General features: G+C 34.4%; 1 non-coding gene across 1 annotated transcript; it reads left to right on the top strand.

Annotated features, from left to right (window-relative positions):
* Positions 1 to 1607: 1607 nt before the first annotated feature.
* LOC112425690 (U4atac minor spliceosomal RNA) lies at positions 1608 to 1733 on the top strand. The gene has a single exon (XR_003016830.2). It is a non-coding gene; the product is annotated as a U4atac minor spliceosomal RNA (small nuclear RNA).
* Positions 1734 to 18587: the final 16854 nt, after the last annotated feature.

The raw sequence follows: 18587 nt of genomic DNA on the forward strand, positions 1-18587 counted from the left end.
GTTGACAAGCTACATACTAGGAGAAAATATTGGCAAAACTTATACCTGATAAAGAACATATTTAGAATATATAAAGAGCTCTCAAAATTCAATAAGAAAATCCATTAGCAAAAAGTACAAAATATTTGAATATACATCTCACCAAAGAAAATATACATGTCAAATAAGTGCTGAAAAAGAGACTCAACATGATTAGTCAAGATTGGAATCAACAGAAACATTTTAAAAAAAAAAAACTCGAACTCTATGGCAATAACACAAGAGAAGTGGTTAATATGGAGAAACCTTTGTTTGTATGTGGCTCTGGTGTTTTGTCAAAAGTGAACTGACTGATCATCCATATAGAAAATCCCAAATAATCTGCAGGAAAATATACGAGAACTACTAAGTGAATTTAGCAAGGCTGCAGGACACAAGTGTTGTGGGTTGAACTGTGTCTCCCCAAAATATATGTTCAAGTCCTCACCTCCAGTACCTGTGAATGTGACCTTATTTGAAAATAGGGTCTTTGCAGATGTAATGAGTTACGATGAAGACTTACTAGATCAGGGTGAGTCTTTAATTCGGTGACTGCCGTTTTTACACGAAGAGGGAAATTTGGACACAGAGACTAACCCAGAGGGAGAATGCCACGTAGCAGTAGAGGCAGAGACTGGAATGATGCAGCTACAAGACAGGACTGTCAGGCATTGCTGACAACCACCAGAGGCTAGGAGAGAGGCATGGGACATGCTTTCCTCAGAGCCTCCAGAAAGAACCATATTTGCTGGCACTTTGATTCTGGACTTCCAGCCTTTCAGAACTGTGAAAGAATAAATTTATGTTGTTTTAAGCCCTCCAGTTTGTGACAGTTTGTGATAGCAGCCCTAGAAATTACAAGGTCAACATATAAAAGTTATTTGTGTTTCTAAATAATAGCAATGAATGACTGAAAACCAAAATTTTTAAACATTATTTAAAATAGCCTCAAAACTATAAAATATTTCATGATATATCTAACAAAGTGTGTCCGAAGTTCATACACTGAAGACTACAAAATATTGCTGAAAGGTATTAAAGAAGATTGAAGTCAATGTAAAGATAAACTGTGTATGTGGATCAGAAGGCCCAGTATTGTTGAGGCAATTCTACCCAAATTGACCTATAGGTTTAATGCAATCCCATGCAAAATTCCAGCAAGTTTTTAGAAATTGACAAACTGACTCTAACATTTATATGGAAATGCAAAGGACCTAGGATAAACAGTTTTGGAAAAGAAAAATAATTTGGAGGAATTATACCACCTGACTTCCAGACTTATTACAAAGCTACAGTAATCAGTCAGTGTGGTAGATTATTGGCATAAGCATAGTCATATCGACCCATGGGAACAGTAATAGGCCTACATATATACAGTCAATTGATTTGCACTGCAGGAGCCAAGTTATTTCAATGAGGATAGGATAGTGTTTTAAAGCCAAAAGCCTCTAAAACGATTGATATCCACATGAAAAAAAAACAAAACAAAAACAAACAAACAAAAGAAAACTTCAACCTTTACCTTGCACCCTACACAAAAATTACCTTGAAATGGATTATAGCCATGAATTTAAAGATTTATAGAGCTAACTATTCCTCCCTTGGGGTTGCGCTACTGTTCAATGAGTGCTTGGTGAGGGCGCTACTGCTAATACCTACACAACACACCTACATCAACTAGAGCTTTGCTTTACTTTGGTGCAATTTTTGGAAAAATAAAAACCTGATTTTCCATGACAGTAAAAAAATAAAACAATAAATAAAATTTAAAAATAATATATACATCTAAATCTATAAAATGCCTAAAGTAGAACCTAAGATAAAATCTTCATGATCTTGAGTTAAGCAAAAATTTTTTATATAGGACAAAAATTATGAACTATAAAAGAAAAAACTGGTAACTTGAAATTTATCGAAATTTAAAACTTCTGCTTTTCAAAAGACACCATAAGAAAATTAGTAGACAAGCTAAAATATGTAGCTTGTCTACTAATTTAACAAAACTTATATCTGATAAAGAACATATTTAGAATATATAAAGAACTCTCAAAATTCAGTAAGACAATCCATTAGTAAAAAGTGCAAAATGTTTGAATATACATCTCACTAAAGAAAATATACATGTCAAATAAGCACTGAAAAAGAGGCTTAACATGATTATTTATTAGAGGAATGTAAGTTAAAGTCACAATGAAATGCCATTAAATACAGTTAATTATTCATTTATTTGTTTATTTATTTGCGATGGAGTCTCACTGTGTCACCCAGGCTGGAGTGCAGTGGCGATCTCAACTCACCACAACCTCCGCCTCCAGGTTCAAGCCATTCTCCTCCCTCAGCTTTGCGAGTAGCTGAGATTACAGACGTGCACCACCATGCCTGGCTAATTTTTGTATGTTTAGTAGAGAAGAGGTTTCGCCATGTTGGCCAGGCTGGTCTCAAACTCCTGACCTCAGGTGATCCACACGCCTCGGTCTCCCAAAGTGCTGGGGTTACAGGCATGAGCCACCGTGCCCGGCCTACACAGCTAAAATTTAAAAGACTGACAATACCAAGTAGTGGTAAAGATACAGAGAAATTGGAAGTTTTATGCTTTGCTGGTGAGAATGCAAAATGGCACAGCTGCTTTGGGTAACAGTGTGGCAGTTTCTGATGAAGTTAAACATACACTTACCATATGACCCAGCAGTCCCATTCCTGGGACTGTAGAGAAATGAAAATATATATCCATGTAAAGACCTGCATGCAGCTGGGCGCCGTGGTTCACACCTGTAATCCCAGCACTTTGGGAGGCTGAGACGGGTGGATTACCTGAGGTCAGGAGTTTGAGAACAGCCTGGCCAACATGGTGAAACCCCGTCTCTACTAAAAATACAAAAATTAGCCGGGCGTGGTGGCACAAACCTGTAATCCCAGGTACTCGGGAGGCTGAGGCAGAAGAATTGCTTGAGCCTGGGAGACGGAGGTTGCAGTGAGCAGAGATCATGCCACTGCACTCCAGCCTGGCCGACAGAGCGAGACTCTGTCTCAAAAAAAAAAAAAAAAAAATGACCTGTATGCAAATGTTTATAGAAACTTTATTCTTAGCAAAAATTGGAAATGACTCAAATATGCGTCAACTAGTGAATTAATAAACAAATTATTGTACATCCCTACAGTGGAATACCACTCAGTAATAAAAAGAAACAAATTACTGATAAATGAAACAGGGACAAATCTCAAAAGCATCAGGCTAAATGAAAGAAACCAGATTTGATTTACATAGCATTCTGGAAAAAAACAAAACTATAGTTGCAAAAATCAGATCATTGACTGAGGATAGGAATTAAAGCAGGATATTTACTGCAAAGGAGAATAAAGGAAGTTTTAAGAATAATGAAAATGACACTGACAGTGGTTTTGTGACTGTACACACTCATCGAAGCTCATTGAACCATATCCTTAAAAAGAATTAATTTTGTTTTATGTAAATGATAAAATAAAACTGATAGAAAGAAAACTGACCAAAATGACCATGAAATGAACTGAATAAGTTATTTGAACCAATTGCAAACTTAAAAACTGTTAAAGAGCTAATTATTTTACTCTGCAATCACAAAATAAGCACAAGGCTAAGAGCAGTCTCATAATTTTTATAAATTAATGTGATGCAAAGTTTTCTATTGTATATAGACCTGTACACTGGACATAATCTGTGCATTAATTAAAAACCTTATAACCAGTCTGACCTGACCACCTCCTGCTCCAAAGGCTGTGGGATCCAAGAACACAGATGCTAAGAACTCAGAGCTAACCCACTCCGAGCTGTATCCATTCTCCTCTTCCCAGACCTGGGCATCAACCCAGGAAAAGTACACAAAGAGGAAAACATAATGAGGAAGGGTTGATTTTATTTCCAGCAGATTCAGTCTCTGATTTCCTTTGGAGAGTGGCTGATCTGACCCCTATTGGTGTGGTTTTTCAACACTGTCTACAAAACTTGGCATATCTCTCAGCAGTCACTTCTCTAGGTCAGAATGGGGGACTATTTTTCTTTAACAGATCATTGACCCAGATTAAAAATCAGTTATAGACCAGACACCAAGTAGGCCTCCTGGTGGAGATGAACCTTGAGCCAGGTTCTGAAGGAAGATTGGAACATGAGTTGGCAGAGAGAAAAGGGAAGGAAATCACCGAAAGCAGGGGACCAACAAGAGCACAGTGAACAGGTCTGCCTGACTGGTTCGATAGAATCTTCTTTTGGAAAGTGCGACAGTATCCCACAGAGTCTACTCACCCATGAAAACCACAGATTTTCTGTGCCTCTTGTCTCCTCCCCCTTCAAACTTTTCAGCATAGCCAAGCTGCCTTTCCCTCAAACATTTTTGCATTCTTTCTTTGCCTGCACAAAAAAATTACTCCCTTGCAGGATAACATTGAATCATTCAACCTGGCAGGTTTAAATTTGGTCCCAACCTGCCTCTCCACCCAAATTGTTCAATAGCTACTATTTTTTACAAATTCACTGCTCTAGTCAAACTTTTCAGTACATCATTTTGGGAAGATGCCAAATAAATGGCCATTTTCATGCCTTTGTTCATGCACACACCCTTAGGGAGAATGCTTTCTTTCTCATCCAGGCTTTATGTCCTGACCTTCCTTAAAGTACTTAGCAAATTCCTCAGGAAAATTCACTACTCTGGGTATTTAACATCTGCTGTCTCATTCAATCTTCACACTTGTAAGATTTGTACTAATATTATTCTCTAAATGAGAAAACTAAGACAAGTAATTACATAACTTGCTTAAGGACAAGTAGCTACAAAGGTACAGAGTAGCAATTCAATAGAAAATCTTAATTTTACCAAAGTCGTGCTATTCTATATAGTAGTGTCTCCACAAGGATATACAGTATATGTACACTACCTTGTAGTGATATGTGTGTGTCTCTGGAGACTTACATAGTAAAGAGTCCTTGTCTTTATTTGCATTATCTTTGAGTTTTAAGGTTGGCATTTATAAGAGTACACAGTCTTCCTGGTACATTGTACAAGAAGATATTGGATGAATGGACCCCCTTCACTCCTATTAACCATTTACAAAGTGAAGGTCTTTCTAGAGAAAATTCATGATTGGTAAAAATGCATATAGATTAAACAGCTATTGCTACAAATGCAATCTTCCAAAGGATTTAGGAAATTATTTTTCAAAAACAAATCCTGGGTTTATGTCTACCAAAGACATGTACAAATACGTTCACAACGGATTTCCTTTTAGTAGCTAAAAAGTAGAGATTATCTAAATATCCATCAGTAATAGAAAAAATAAAAATATAAATTGAGGACGCATTTAAAAGATTATTCAACATGATCAAGTGGAAGTTATCCCAGGGATGTAAGGAGGGTTCAACATATGCAAAAAATAAAAGTGATACTTTGCATTGTATGGACAAAAGCCACAAAATCATCTCAATAGATTCAGAAAAAGCACAATTAGATAGAATGAATAAGTTCTAGTATTCAATAACGCAATAGGGTGACTATAGTTAACAAAAATTTATTGTATATTTCAAAACAGCTAGAAAAGATTTGAAATATTTCCAACACAAAGAAATGAAAAAATGTTTGAATTGATGAGTATCCTAAACACTGTGATTTGATCACATTACACATTGTATACATATATCAAAATATCACATATGCCCAATAAATATGTATTGATTAAAAATAAAAAATAAATATAGAAGGTCTTTTAAATTGTGGGATATTTACACAATGGAACACTACACAGCAAATTTTAAACTACTTATATATGTAACAATAAAAATAAATTTCACAGATATAATATTGAATGGAAGAAATTAGACCTAAAAAGAATAGATAACAGCCATGATAGACTTCTAGGAACAAAATACACCCTCCAATCTTAAACAATTATAAAACTGGTTAGTGATCACTAAGAGAAGATAAATGAATAAAGTGAGCCATATAATTGCCCAGCTTACTTCCCAATGTGAGTTTCCAAGCTGCAGTTCGCTAAACTGGGGAGACAAAGTTCAGAATTCAGAAACACTGAGGCTGCTAGAATTTATGAGGCAAAATAATAGAGAGGAAGAAGCACCATAAAGAGAAGGTTTCAAAGATCTGCACAGAGGTATACTAAAGGTTTTGGCTAAGTACTGGTTTGGAATTGTGAGGGAGAAAATTGCCCAAGGCCAATTACAGAATGAACAGAAATCAGTAGGCATAATCATTCTTAAAACAAACATAGTACTCAGAATAGTTTATTTTTCCAACTAGAGAAAGTGAAAAGACTTCCTATACATGAGGCATTTGGAATCCTCAAAAGGATGTTATTTCAGTACCAGAGTCAAATTAGCTCCAAGGAAAAGATTATTTAGAACCTGTCTAGCAAAACTAAAAATTAGGCCTAAAATATTATCAAACATAGGCCAAGTCATTTGTGCACATCTTAGAGCAAAAGTCCCATTATTAAAGGAATACAACAAAATCCAGCATGCAACAGGGTAAAATTAGTAATGTCTTGCATGCAATAAAAAATGACTAGATATGTGTTCTATGCCCATATTTGTTGCAGCATTATTCACAGTACCTAACAAGTGTTCACTGATGGATGAATAGATAAAATGTGGAATATATATATAAAATGGAATACTATTCAGACTTTAAAAGCAAGAAAATTTTAACACATGCTACAATGTGGATGAACTTTAAGCATGTTATGCTAATGAAATAAGTCAGTCACGAAAAGACAAATTCCACTTACATGAGGTATCTAGAGTAGTCGAATTTATAAAAACAGAAAGTAGAAGGGTGAATGCCAGCAGGTGGAGTACAAGGGAAATGGGAAATTTTTTTTTAATAACTATGGAGTTTCAGTTTTGAAAGGTGAAAAGAGTTCTAGCAATTACTGCACAATGTGAATATACTTAGCCCTACTCAACTGTATACTTAAAAATTATTAAAATGTACATTTTATGTCATATATATTTTACCATGCCTAAAAATAATCCTTAAATGACTACGCATGCAAAGAAACAGGAAATATACCTATAAACTGGAGAAAAAACAATCAGTAAAAACAGACCCATATGATACCAATGGCAGAATTAGCAAATGATGATGTTAAAACAGCTAATATACATATGAATATATGTTTTATATATTACAAGTATTGATTTATAAATATAGATATATTTTTATAATTTATAATATAAATTATATACAATATATTTATATATCATTATATTATCATTTTTATATAATTTATATTTATATAACATATATAATTTATGTATATCTTATATTATACATATTATATATTATAATAGTAGTATTGATAATAATTAAATTAATTTATCGTTATTAAATTATTATTAATCATAATGATTAATTATTGATATTAATATATTATATATAAATATATTTATAATAACTTACATATATTTATATGTATATTTATAATATAGTATAAATAAACATATTTATAAACATATATGTATTTACATATACATATATACATATACATATTTATACTATATTGTGAATATACTTCATATAGTCAAGACAGTAGAGGAAAACATGGTCATCATGAGTAGAGAAATAGACATAAAGAGGACTCAAGTTGAACTAAAGTTAAAAATATATATATATGGGATTAAAAATTTACTGAATGAGTTTAAGAGATTAGACACTGCAGAAGAAAAGATTAGTGAACTTAAAAACATATCCATAGAAATTGCTATGAAACAGAAAGGAAAAAGACTGGAAAAATATGAACATTGTATTAGTACACTGAGAAAATATCAAGCAATCTAAAATATGTGTAATTGGAGTTTTTAAAAAGGATAGAGAGAAGGGAGGAAGAAAATGAACATAAAAATTACTTTTAAAACTAATGACATAAAGTTTTTTCAAATTTGATAGAAGCTATAAAATCACAAATTTAAAAATCTTAAAGTATTTTTAAAGTAGAAGAAACAAAACTACACCAAGACATGTCATAATCCAACTGTTGAAAACCAGTGCAAAAGAGAAAAATCTTAAAGTTAGCCAGAGTAAAAAGATATATTACAAATACAGGAACAAAGATAAAATAATTGACAACAGGCCTTATCAGAAATCATACAGATGAGAAGATAATGGAGAGGCATCTTTAATGCACTGAAGGAAAAGAACTATCTCCATACCCAATAAAAATATCTTTCATAAATGACAGCAAAATAAAAACTTCCTCAGACAAACAAAGATTGTCTGAAGTTAATTCATTCATTGCTGAATTAATTCATCAGCAGCAGACCTGCACTACAAGAAAGGAATTTCTTTGCACAAAAGGAAAACAATACCAGGTTGAAATTTGACTCTACATGAAGGAATGGAGGACACTAAAAATAATTAGGTATATCTGTCAATATAAAAGACACTCTAAAACATCATTTCAAAAATTTCTTTATAAAATAATTGACTCTTTAAAATAAAAAGAGTGACAATGTGTGATGGGGTTTATAGCATTTGCAGAAGTAAAATGTATTACATCAAAAGCACAAAGGACAGAAGAAAAAATGGAAGTATATTGTTTTAAGAATCTTACATTCTACATGAAGTACTTTAATATTATTTAAAATTCCACTCAATAAATTTAAGTTAAGGCAAATCTTAGGAAACCTCTGGAAAAAGAAGCATAGCTAATAAGCCAATAATAAAGATAGAATGTAAAATGGAACCACAAAAAAAATTAATCAAAAAACAAGTCAGTATAAGAGGGAAAAGGTACCAAAGAATAAAAGGATCAACGGAAAACAAAAGGCATAGAAGGGGCTTCAAGATAGCTAACTATTAGGATTTTGTGCTTGCATCCTCCACTTTGAAGAACCAAAATAATGTGTAAACAATCATCCTTCAAATACATTATCCAAGTGAGAACTCTGGAATTCAACAGAAAAAGTGACTGAAAACACCAAAAGCAAGGAAGGAGAAAGAAGAGAGGCAGCTTGCTTGGCCAGGATTGGCAGGAGCCAGAGTAACTTTCCAACACAAAGGATAGTTGAGAGGCTTCTAGCAGCCCACTTCACCATGGATTCATGCATTCTTGGCCATGGAAGAGCAACTTAACATTCCCAACTTCTGAAACCAACATAGGGAGCTGCTGAGAGATTGTGGGAGAGAACTACTCCAGAAACGGAGCTTGCATTCCACACCCTTTCTGAGATCTAAGGAGCTACAGAAACGCATCATTTTCAAACCTAGCCTTTGGCAGAATGCATGCTGCCCTGCTGCCCAGCCATGCTTGCCGGAGCATTAGGGAAACATGGACTGCTGCTGCTGGGACTGAGGTGCAAGCTGGGAGCACTCCCACAGCTAGGCCCAAGAAGTAAGCAAGGCATGAGCTGCAGCTGTCAGTATTGGGAAGCGTGTACCACCAGGACTGAGACTGAGATGTGAACAGGGTACGAGCTGCCACTGGGACTTAGTTGTGAGTTGGGCAGGGGCTACCTACAGCCAGGGCTGTGGCATGAGCTAGGCATGGGCTACAGCCACCAGGGGTAAGGGGCAAGTGCCAGTGCAGTTGGGGCATGAGAGGGACATGCATTGCCCAACCACTGGCCCAGGCTGTGGCCACCAATACCAGCCCCAACCTCTCCAGCTGGAGGGCCTCAGGACAGCTGCTACCACACTTCACACAGGCACTCTGCCTGGGCCTGAATATTGCCCTACTCCCTCTCACCATGGCTGGTGCCTGCTGTTATTGGGGAACCTGAGCACAAGCCTACCCAGTGGGTTTGTTTCTCTTCCCTGAGATAGAGCACATAATCCATGATCCTTGGGTTTGCCCAACTCAATTCACCACGTTAGGTTCCTGAACACTCTCCTAGCAACCTGAAGTTAGGCCTAAACTCCTACCCACTACCACCTCAGCTGGCCCTTACCAGTTAGTGCCACCTGCAGGCCTGGAGACTGCCATCAACACACACTGCTCAGGACCCGGAGAATTGTCCCACCACTGCTGCTGTCATAGCCCATGCCACACTGGCTGCCTAGGAACCCAAGAACCTGCCCATCTGCCTGGATCACTCCTGCTACTATTAGAATCTGAGCAAGTCACCTGGAGGCCTATGAATTGGCTGACCAGTAACCATGAACACTGATGCCAGTGTACATCATTCTGGGGCAAAAAGATAGGCATTCTCAACCCACCACTGTCACCACGGGGGCCTGAAGACTAACCCACATTGCATCCCAGTCCCCAGCACAACTTTACTACAGTTTTCCCTAATAACTGCACCCAAACTCACTGAGGAAATCACAGATACCAATAACACCACCTATAGCCAAAGAAATCATACAGAGGCTGTACTACTGCATGCACCCAGAATCAAAGCCAAAATGCTCTACCCAGCCAACACCTAAAATACATCTTCAGGAAAAAGTTGTCTCCTACAAAAGTAAATTCAAAAATAGGAGGAAGTGACTGCTACACCAAATACATAGATATCATCATAAGAACATAGGAAACATGAAAAAGCAAGGAAATATACCTCCAAAGGAACACTATAACTTTTCAGCAATAGATCTTAATAAACAAAATTTTCAAAATCCCGATTAAAGAATTCAAGATATTGATTTTAAAGAAGTTCAGTGAGATGCAAGATAATTCTTAAAAAATAATACAAATAAATCAGAACAACAATTCAGGATATGAATGAGAAATTTAATAAAGAGATAGTTTTTTTTAAGAACTTAATGGAAATTCTGGAAGTATTCTTGAAGGAAGTGCAAAATACATTTGGAAGCTCAACAACAAACTAGATCAAACAAAAGAAAGATTCTCAGAATTTAAAGAAAATCTTTTGAAATAACACAGTCAAACAAGAAATAAAGGAAAAAGAATAAAAAAGAATGAGAAAAAGCCTTTGTGACGTTTGGTATAACATAAAGCGACTAAATATTCAAATTATCAGTATCTCCAAGGGTGAAGAGAAAGTGAAAGGACTAGAAAAACCTATTTAAGAAAATAGTAGATGAAAACTTCCCAAGTTATCAAGAGATTTAGACATCCAAATACAAGAGGCTCAGCAAGCCCCAGGCAGATAAAATGCAAAAGGGTCTTCTCCATGGCACATTATAGTAAGAATGTCTAAAGCCAAAGATAAAAAGTGAATTTTAAAAACAGTAAGAGAAAAGCACCTAATCACCTGTAAAGGAAACCTCATCAAACTAACAACAGATTTCTCAACAGAAACCTTACAGACCAGAAAAGAACGAGACAATACATTCAAAGTGCTGAAGGGAAAACAAAAAAAAGCACTATCAACCAAGAATACTATGTCCTGCAAAATTATCCTTCATAAATGAATAACAAATAAAGTCTTTCCAAGATAAGCAAATGGCAAAGGAATTCATTATCACTAGGCCAGTCCTACAAGAAATGCTCACAGGAGTCTTCAACCTGGGCATTAAAGAATGAGATTTACCATCATGAAAACACATAGGACTATAGAACTCACTGGTAAAGTAATCACACAAAGGAAGAACAAAAATGATTTAAATGGTACCACTATAGATATCCACCAAACTATGACAAACAATTAAAAAATGAAAAGAGTAAAATGTAAACCAGAAAACAGTAAACAATATGACAAGAACAAAGCCTCACATATCAATAATAACCTTGAACATAAATGAATTAAATTATCCACTTAAAAAATATAGAGAGGATAAATAGATTTTTTAAAAATTCCAACTATATGTTGCTTTTAAGAAACTCACTTTACCAGTAAAGACACATATCGACTGAAAGTAAAAGAATGGAGAAAGCTATTCCATGTAAATGGAAACCGAAAGCGAGCAGGAGCAGCTATACACATATTAAATAAAACAGAATTTAAGTCACAAACAGAAAAAAAACAACAACAAAGAAGGTCATTATATAATGAACAAGGGATCAATTGAACAAAAGCATACAGCAATTCTAAATACAGATTCAGCCAACACAGCAGTACCCACATTCATAAAGCAAATATTACTAGATCTAAAGAGATAGATGTGCTTCAATACAATAGTAGTGGGGGACTTCAACACCCCACTCTCTGATAAATCATCTAGAAAGAAAATCAACAGAAAAACATTGGATTTAAACTGGGCTTACAACCAAATGGACCCTACAGACATTTACAGAACATTCAACACAACAACCTCAGAATATACATTATTTTAATTAGCACATGAAATGTTCTATAGGATAGACCATAGGATAGGCTACAAAATAAGGTTCAACACATTTAAATAAATTAAAATCATATCAAGTATTTTCTCCAAACAAAATGGAATGGAATAAAACTAGAAATCATTACCAAAAGAAACTCTAGAAACTATACAAATACATAGAAATTACATAATATGCTCCTGAATGACCACTGGGTCAACAAATAAATTAAGATGAAAGTTTTAAAATTTATGAAAACTGAAACAGAATATACCAAAACTTGTGGGATACAGCAAAAGCAGTGCTAACCAGGAAGTTTATAGCAACAAATACCTACATCAAAAAAGTAGAAAAATTACAAATTAACAATTTAACAATGCACCTAAAGGAACTAGAAAAGCAAGATAAAATCAAGCCCAAAATTAGCAGAAGAAAAGAAATAATAAAAATCAGAGCAGAACTAAATGAAATAGAAATATTACAACATGCAAAAGATCAACAAAACAAGAAATTGGTTCCTTGAAACAATAATCAAAACTGATAAACTGCTAGCTAGACTAACCAAGAAAAGAAGAGGAAGAGGCAAATAAATAAAATCAGAAATGAAAAAGAAGACATTACAAGTGATACCAAAGAAATAGAAAGGATCATCCAGAGACTATTATGAACGACTGTACACTGACAAACTGGAAAATCTAGAGGAAACAGAGAAATTTTGGAAAAATACAGTCTACCAGGATTAAATCAAGAAGAATAGAAATTTTGAACAGAGCAATAAGTAAAGAGTGAATCTGGAATAAAAAGCCTCTTAATGAAGAAAAGCTCAGGGCTAGATGGATTCATAACCAAATTCTAACACATGTATAGACAAGAATGAATACCAATCTTGAAACTATTCCAAAAAATCAAAGACGAGAGAATTCTAACTCATTCTATGAGGCCAGCGCAACCCTGATACCAAAACAAAGACACAACCAAAAAAAGAAAACTAAGGCCAATATATCTGATAAACAAACACAAAAACCCTCAACAAAATACTAGCAAGACAAATCCAACAAAACATCAACAAAATAATACACCATGATCAATTGGGATTTATGCCAGGGATGTAAGGATGCTTCAACATATGCAAATCAACAAATGTAGCACATCTTATCAACAAAATGAAAGATAAAAAACACAATATTGTCTCAATAGGTGCAGAAAAAGCATTTGAAAAAATTTCACATTCTTTAACGATAAAAACTCTCAATAAACTAAGTATATAAGAAACATACCTCAAAATAATAAAGGCCATATACAACAAACCCATAACTAACATCATACTGAATGGAGAAATTAGCCTTTCCTCTAAGAACTGGAACAAGACAAAGATGCCCACTCTAACCACTCCTATTCAACTAACCCTAGAAGTCCTAACCAGAGCAATCAGGCAAAAGAAACAAAAGGCATCAAACTTGTAAAAGAAGAAGTCAAATTGTCTTTCTTTACTAATAATATGATCCTATATCCAGAAAAGTTTACAGACTCCACTAAAAGACTCTTAGGTTTTATAAATGAATTCAATAAATTTGCAGGACATAAAATCAACATACAAAAATCAGTAGCATTTTAATACACTAATAATGATCTAGTCAAGAAAGAAATCAAAAAAGCAATCCCATTTACAATGGCTATAAAAAAATAAATACCTAGGAATAAATTTAACCAAGGAAATGAAATATCTCTACAAAGGAAACTACAAAATGCTGATGAAAGAAATTAAAGATGACACAAATGGAAAAAATCCCAAGCTCATGAATCAGAAGAATTAATATCATTAAAATGACAATATTGTCCAAGACAATTTTCAGATTCAGTGTAATCCCTATCAAAATAACATTATTCTTTACAAAAGGAGAAAAGAAAATCTAAAATTTACATGGAACCAGGAAAGAGCCTGAATAGCCAAAGCAGTACTTGGTGGGGTGAGGTGAGGACCTAAGCTGGAGGCATCACATTACCTGACTTCAAAATATATTACAAAGCTATAGTAACCAAAACAGCAGAGCATTGATATAAAAATAGACATATAAACCAAAGAAGCAGAAGAAACCCATATTAAAGCCACATATTTACAGCAAACTGATTCTCTACAAAACCAGCAGGAACTTATATTGGGGAAAGGACACCCTCATCAACAAATGGTTCTAGGAATATTGGATAGCCACATGCAAAAGAATGAAACTGGACCTCTCTCTCTCACCACATACAAAAATTAACTCAAAATGGATTAAATACTTAATTGTAAGACCTGTAGCCATAAAAATACTAGAAAAAAACCTAGGAAAAACTCTTCTGGACATTTGTCTAGGCAAAGAATTTATGAATAAGACCTCAAAAGCACAGGCAACAAAAGCAAAAGAAGACAAATGGGTCTTAGTTATACTATAAAGATTCTGGATAGCAAACAAAATAAGACTGAAGAGACAACATGTTGAATGGTAGAAAATGTTTGAAAACTATTAATGTAACACAGGACTAATATCCAGAATATATAAGGAACTTAAACAACTCAACAGGAAAACGAAAATAATAATAATAATAATAATCCCATTTAAAAGTGGGCAAAGAAGATGAATAGACCTTTCTTAAAATAAGACATACATCCATTTACTGTAGGGGGAAAAAAAAACAAAAAACAAATACAAGTGGCTAACAGTTATATGAAAAAATGCTCAACATCAGTAACAATCAGAGAAATGCAAATCAAAACCACAATGAGATGTCATCTTATCCCAGAATGGCCATTGTTAAAAAGAAACAGATAAAAAAAGAGCAAATGTTGGCAAGGATGCAGAGAAAGGGAAAGCTTATACACTGTTGGTGGGAATGTAAACTAGTAAAGCTACTATAAAAAATAGTATGGATATTTCTAAAAGAACTAAAATAGAATTACCATTCAATCCAGCAATTCCACAACTGGGTGTCTATCCAAGGGGAAAAAAATCAATATATCCAAGGGATACCTGCACTTACATGTTTATTACAGCACTATTTACAATAGCCAATATATAAAATGAACCCAAGTGTCCATCAATGGATGCATGCATAAAGAAAGTGTAGTATATATACACAATAGAATACTATTTGGCCATAAAAAAAAAAAAAAAAAGAATTCATGTCATTGCAACAACATGAATAGAATGGAGATCATTGTCTTAAGTGAAATATGCCAGGCACAAAAGGCAAATATCACATGTTCTAACTCGTATATGAGAGCTAAAAAAAATTGATCACATGGAGGTACAGAGTGGAAAGATAGAAAACTGAGACTACGAAGGTTAATAACGGAGGGAGAGAGTGAAGCGTGTTAAAGAGTATAAGCATACAGTTAAACAGAAGGAATAAATTCAATGTTTGATAGCAGAGTGGGGTGACTATACAAAAATATATTGTATTTGGGTGATGGACATTCTAAATACCCTGACATGATCACTACACATCATATACATATAACAAAATTTCGCATGTATCCCATAAATGTATACAAATTTTTAAATACTTTTTAAAAAGAAAACAAAAAGGCAAGATGGTAAATTTAAACCCCAAAGAGTATACACTACAATAAAATGTTAATAGTGGAATGTGAGTATAGACATATGGATAACTGTAAAATTATTTCTACTTTACTGTATATTTAAAATTTCCATAATAAAATGTTGGAAAAATGCATTTCAACCAGAAGAAAATATATTTATATTATATGACTAAATTCACACAAAGTTTAACAGGCAAAAATAATCTTTACATAATGTGGTCAGAATAGTTGTTACCCTTAGGAATGTGGTCTGGGAGAGTGCTTCATAAAGTGTTTTTGGGATGCTAGAAATGTTCTATATCTTGATCTGAGTGATGCTTACGTGTGTGTGTGTGTGTGCGCGCGTGTGTGTGTGTGTAAAATTTATTATTAGATTTTACACTTTACAGTACGTGAGTTATTCCTTACTTTTGAAAAATCCTACTAGGTAAGTTCAGAGGTCATTCATTGATGATATTTCAAACCCATTATTTTTCCTTACTTAGAGAAATATGTAGGAGAAAGCACATTCTTTGCTCGGTTTATTATGAGAATAAAATCAAATCTGAGTAATTTAGTGACAGGTTGGATTTTATATTTTAGAGTGTTTGGGGTCTAAGTTATTCAGAATCTCTTAGTTTCAGTTTCAAGCTGGCACAGGATGCTTTCAGCACCATCAGAATTCAGATTTCTGTACTTGGCACCTTTATACTTATCTCACTCCTGGACATCTCCACTCGAATGCGTCACCATCACATCAAAAATCTTAAGTCTACAAGTGAGCCTATTATCTCAAAGTACTCTCTCTTCTCTCCCTAAATTCCTTTTCCTTGTTCTATTTTTATCAAATAACCGCTACTCTTATTATTACCCTCTTGAAAACTCATCTTTGAGCTTCTCCTGTCTCTAACTCACCAAGAATTTTTTATGCTCTCTTTTTAACATTTCTCACATGTATCCTTCTGGCCATGATCCTATCAGCTTATTGGAATAAATCCCTAACTAGTATTCTGGCTCCAGTTTCACTCCTTGGCTATCACAGTACCACCAGATAAACCTTCCCTCCGTGTTCACGGCACTCCCCTACTGCACACGTTTCAGTAGGTCACCATTCTTGGTAGGATAAAATTCAAATTTCTTAATATAACATTCAAGGCCTTCTGTGCTGCCCCAATCTGCTTTTCTAACCTAATCTCCCAATTGTCCCTAACATGTACCTGGCACTCCACCAGTATTATTAATTAAATGTACAATGCATAATTCTCTCTGAAGACTTGTTTATTCTTAAAGACAAATGTAAACCTTCACTCCCTGAGATATTTCTGCAGAAACAACTTTCTCTTTGAAATGCTTTTGTAGTTCTTTGTATCACTTACCTGGCAGGTAACTCTAGACGGCATTTCTATGTTCCTCAACTTTTTTACTGTCCACATTTTATGTCTTTAAACCTGGAAGAAGCTCTTTGAAGATAACAGCCATGTTGGGATTTTGAGTGCATATGAGATAAATCTGAGGATAGTTTGCAACAAGATTAGTTCCCACAAGGCACTGCAACTGTGAAATGGAAGAATTATTGAAGTCATCTGTGCATCTGTAGGCCCGAGCTGATATTTTGTAAATTAAATAAATAAATAGAAGAACTCACCTGTGCAGACGCAGGAACGCTTAATTCACAATTGCTTCTCCAAATTACCTCTAAAACTGTTATGTGTCTACTCCTTTAATGTTAGGATGTGATATTGTCATTGTATTTTTAAAATTTAAATAAAAGAAGTCAGCTTTTATTTATTTAAATAAAAGACTCAGAAAAGCTTAATTCACAATTGCATCTCCAAATTATCTCTAGAACTGTTACGTGGCTGTTCCTTTAATGTTAGGATATAATGTTGTCATTGTTCAGATGACACATTGTTCACTCAGCCAGGTTATCTTGACTCAATTGAAAGTTAGAGTTAAGAAACCTGGGTTCCTTCCTGTTTTCTAGAACCACCTGGTTGTGTAATCGTGGATCAATTCCTCTCAACCTCGTCTTTTATATAGACAAAACAAGAAGTTTAAATTAGATGAGCTCTAAATCTCTCCTAATTCTAAAATTACATTGGTATTTATCTTCTGCTTATTTTGTGAACTTCATATTATCCTCACTTCAGCAAAAGTTAGGGTTAAGCAAACAAGCTTACATTTTTTGAGCACCTGTACTATCTTTGCCACAGTACCTGAAATAACTTTTGTTATATAGACTCTGAGGGTTTGAGTGATTTGTGCAAGTTCCCACAGCTATCAAGTGACAGAATAAACTTTTGATTCTCAGAATTTCCAAATTGATGAAATCCAAAGCCAAGTCTTTTTCTACTACTCAAGAGGCTCAGGTAAGATCTGCTAAAAAGAAGAACTAAGGAACAAATTAATAAATTTGAAACATTGGCCAAGAATAAATGTTGGCATATATTTATATTACATGTAAGTAATAATTTTGCTATATAATGTCCTTATTAGAATCCATGCCAATATTAGAATTATAATAGTTTACATTTGTACAAACTTTTATAATCTACCTACAGTATCTCATGACCCTCATACCTTTTAAGTGGATGCAACAGGCATTATCACCATTATGTAAGAGAAGAAACCAAGACCTGGAGAAGTTAAGCAACTTTCTCTAAACACAAGGTAGCTAGTGTAGAGATAGCATAGCAGAGTGGTTAAAGGACGGGGTTTTGAAATTCTACAGACCTGAAATCAAATACCAGTTCACTCTCTTCTTACCTGTGTAACATCACATGAGTTGCTTAACTTCTTATCTGGGAAA

Source organism: Macaca nemestrina, chromosome 12 (genome assembly GCF_043159975.1).
Source record: "Macaca nemestrina isolate mMacNem1 chromosome 12, mMacNem.hap1, whole genome shotgun sequence".
Lineage (NCBI taxonomy): Eukaryota > Metazoa > Chordata > Mammalia > Primates > Cercopithecidae > Macaca > Macaca nemestrina.